This window comes from Cottoperca gobio, chromosome 17, assembly GCF_900634415.1.
Source record: "Cottoperca gobio chromosome 17, fCotGob3.1, whole genome shotgun sequence".
Taxonomy (NCBI): domain Eukaryota; kingdom Metazoa; phylum Chordata; class Actinopteri; order Perciformes; family Bovichtidae; genus Cottoperca; species Cottoperca gobio.
In genome coordinates, this window is record NC_041371.1 from 2,854,595 (window position 1) to 2,859,046 (window position 4,452).

Here is a 4,452-nt window from a genome sequence, read left to right on the forward strand (position 1 = left end):
TGTGTCCAAAGAGCCATGATACTACACTTGGTTGTACTCAAGGTATAAGGTGATTTATATTCCAAATACTTTACATGGTGAGTGTGAAATCCTTGACTTAAAAACTATTTAAGTACATTTCTGGAGATTTAGCCGCAACTTTTGGTCTTCCAAAGTGGAGTTTGCATATATCATATATTAAGCAATTGAGATGCAGTTGTAGAAGAGCATCTGCAGCACTTCTCCGTCACCTCTCTAGTAAAACAATCACTGGCAAAGGTAGTTTTGACCTTTGACCTCGCTGCTTCACAACTGTTGCTTGTATTGTAAACTGAAGCACATTTCACTGTTGGATTGTGGGTAGTAGCTCTGAGCCAGAACACCCGCTAAATGTCTAAAAAAGTAAGAAAGATTTATTATCTCTTCCCACTAGTGTGATTGCACATTTCCTTTGTTACCTTTCGTGTAAACCACAATGAACAAGTGCTCGTACTCTCCAACGCTGAGGCAGTGTAATGCGTCGTGACAGCTGCTGAGGCTGTGGTCGGAGGCCTGTGAGCGCTCCAGCTGTGCTACGAGTTAAAATAGTCTCACAGCTGCATGCTGGCATTAAATGGGGGAGCGGCCCCATTTAAACCAGTGCCCATGTAAACCACACACACGCTTTCCACATACTTGGAATTCAGTAGCCCTCATGTTCTCACCAAACATTGTGTTGCAGCTCTTCTATAGGCAGTACAACCCGATCAGACAGAGCGGGGATCTCTCACTGACGTAGCACTACTGGCTCAGGTGGATGTTTCTTACAGTAGCTTGGTCCTTGTGTGCAGAAGTGATCAGGGGTACAGATCCATCCATGTGCCCGGGCGGCTGTTTCCTAAAAGCTCCCCACATAGGATTTGCTTTTCATTTGGGGGTTTGGTTCAGTTTCAGACCTGGGTGTAACGGTGGACTGAAATAGTAAAAGCCACAGGGTTTCTTGTGCACCTGTTTCTTTCCTAAGTGATGATGTTTCCATTAAGTGGAGTAATAAAACAAATGATATCACTGCTTAGCAAAAATAAATGAACCCTGTGAAAGAAACTCCTAATAGCTATATCACTGGATTTATTAAAGCCTGAATTACTTTAAAATGAGTCCTAGGCAATCCTAATCTCTGCCTAATCCTATCATTTTAAATGTAAACTCAAACCCTCACATTAAATCCGTTCAGTAACAAAGTATACATGAAACATGTCTTCACTTTTACTCACGAGGACTCATCTAAATGCTGGCAGTAGCTGTATTGATTGTATCTGCAATCGTTTTCAATCAGTGTGTTGATGTTAGCATCTGTTGTCTGGTCCTCCGTGTGCGTGTCACGTTGCTTAGCTGCGCGCCAAACATTACCCACGCTGACCACAGCGGGGCGCCAGACTGCAACGGTGGCCGTCCATGCTCCTCTGGTGCCTTCAGGTACCGCTCGTAAACTCCTTAATCAAAGTTTGAAGTCTCAGGTGCGATTTTCTTCCTAAATGAGAAGGTTTTTAAGTTACACTCACTTTTTATTAGGCATTTCTTTGATGTTCCACTTGCATAGGGATATATTTTTGACTTTTTCAATAAGCTGAAGAACTGTATTCACAACAATGTTAAAAGTACTTGAAGCTACTTGAACTACCTAAAACTAGCTAAAAAGACAATAGACTGCACATCTGTCATGGAGCCTAATGGATGTGTATATTAACTTGTATTTTAAGCAGCTGTAAATGTATCCAGCCTGCATTGTTTATTCGGTAGCCATGTGATTAAACTCTTAGATAAACACTTGCAGCAGCTGTTCTCTCTTTAGAACTAACGAGATTTCTTATAAATAAAGGCAACACAGGCTGATTCAACTAGAAGTTAATTGAGATTAGAGATGCAACCATTAATAATTTACTTTATTTTATAATTTACATCATAAAATAAAGGCTAATTATAAACTTCGCTCTCTGTCCCCTAAATGCAACACCATTCCTACTTTCCATACTGATATCCCGGACATTTATAATTATATAATATATAATCATTATACCCCGTCATTAATGGGTTAAAGTTTTTTTCTCAGGGGTGTAAACTCGACAAACGTGGCAAGAAAATCTCTGTTTCATTTTCACCTAAATCTGTTGAGAAACATTTTCTGGGAAGAAAATAGAGCAGTGGTTGAAGACCAGGCTTCTTTACAGTGGAATTTGGTCACGAAACAATATGGAAACTGAACACACTCACTAGTGTGTATTACTTTTAAACACGGATATATATATTTAGATTTCTCCTCATGATACTGACGGAAACATTTTACTCATATTTGAAATAGTTTAAGCCTTGTCGTGCATGTTGGACGTTCTTATCTGGCACCCAACAGTCCGGTTCGCACTTGAACGCACCATATGACTGAGCATAGAGAGACGGGGGATTGGGAACGAGAGAGAGGGAAGGAGGGAGAGAGAGAAGCTAAACAGGTGGTCTGAAAACACAGAAAACAATGTCGTCCGGCGGGGAGAAGCGGAAAGACCTTTAGTCCTCGCTTCTTTAAAGGAATACCAGGACAGCCGCAGAGCCGAACAAACAAAAACAAAAACCCCCATGGTCCTTTTTTATTTCCACACGGATTCCTCCTCCTCCTCCTCCTCTTCTTCTCGGTTTCACTCCGAATCCGGGCAAGATCTCGGATACTAAACCATGAAAGTCACGGTATGTTTTGGCAGGACCCGGGTGGTGGTGCCATGCGGGGATGGAAATATTAAAGTCCGCACACTCATCCAGCAGGCTGTCATGAGATATAAGAAGGCTATCGCCAAGGTGAGTGGTCGCTACTTTGTTTTCTTGCGGCTTTTGTTTTCCTGGAAACAATGTTGCGACGTCCTGTGCAGGCGCACTCAACATGGCGCTAACTTGAAATAAATGCAAAGCAGAGGGAACCGAGGGTGCCTGTTTCTGTTGTCTTACGCTCGTGTTGCACAGTTTGTTCAGTTCACGTGCACACATACTCTGCATGCGCGTGTAATTCGCCCAGTGTGTTGCTGCTTTCAAAGAAAGGCGCACCGCCATTGTGAGCCTTGTGTTTGTAAACCCACGAAAGTTCTCCTGGGTTTCTAACTGTGGCACTGAACAAAGCAGTCCGTGGTAGAGTTGTACTTTTCTGACACACACTCATATATGCACACACACGTTTGTAGACTTCGTAACCCAGTTGTAAGACATCAGTCCATGCCTCTGAAAGTTGCCAGGAGAGATTAGCCTACTAGCAAGTTAGCCAGCAGGCTTCAAGCTGCAGTCTGAGGCGTTCAGGCTCAGGTTCAGAGTAACGGAGCCTTAATTAACTACAGGAAAGTCTTAGCAGCTTTAGTCTATACTATGTAGTGTCTATCACAAAGAAACATCAACAGTTTCCCTTTGTTCGACTTGTAATGAACTCATTACGATGACCGGGAGGGTTAGCTGGAGTTAACCAATGATGCTTCAAAATGCAAGAGGAGGAAGAGCAAGAGCACGGGCCTTTTTTGAGAAGTTCTGTTACAATACAGTTTGAGTAAATGCAGAATTTCTACCTGCCTGCAGCTGCATGGCTGTCTGAGGCACCAGGCCCTGCAGGAGAGGGAGGGAAACTGCAGTGCCCAGCTCCAGCTGACTGGAGGAGGCATGGACCTGACACATTAATCTTGGAGATAAGAGGGGAACCTAAGAAAACGTGTAGCCTGGTGTCAGGGTTGCAGCAGATAACCTGTGAACCAGCTCAGGGCTTTTATGTGCAAGGTTGGGTTAGATACGAGGAGACTGGGGGGTACAGGAGCAGTATAAACATCCTTATATGTTCCTCAATCCTAGAAGTTATTGCTTATTCAACCATAATTCAATGGAACTCACTATATATTTAGCTTAGCCAAAAAAAAGTACAGTACATTTAGGACAGGTTAGATTCACAATTGGTTGTTGTGCAGCCTTCGTATAAGGTACAACTATGTGAAGGCAGCTAGTCAAGATTCAGACATAATTAATGCTTTGCTCTTCCATGTGCTAACTTCAAGGCAGTCTCTTATTGTTGTAATGCTAGTGACCTAGAAGTCAAACTGTATCCTTCGCTCCTTTCTGTGAATAATTCAGTGTGAGCAGAATATCTCCGCGTGGCTGAGAGGCAGGTAAACAGCTGCTCGTAGTGAACCCTGCTGAACCTCTCCCTCCACTTTGCTTGTGTAGAGACGACACTAACTCTACTTTCACTTAATTAGGATTTTGGTTGGTCCAATTTTGAAAGATGGGGGAAAATAAGTTTGTCCTTATTGTGTGTGTGTGTGTGTGTGTGTGTGTGTGTGATGAGGCCACACACTGTATTCTCATTCTGTCTTCTTCTAGCTTTAGCTCCTCATGAACTTCTCACCCACAACAAAAAGATCCAGCCTGTAAATACAACACCCGTCATGTGATCACCTCAGATCTGCGTTTAGTGCTCTC

The 4,452-nt window shown here is 43.0% G+C and overlaps 1 pseudogene; it reads left to right on the forward strand.

Moving 5' to 3' along the window:
- The first annotated feature begins 2,682 nt into the window (after positions 1-2,682).
- LOC115022294 (uncharacterized) overlaps positions 2,683-4,452 on the forward strand; it is a 5,306-nt pseudogene continuing 3,536 nt past the window's right edge.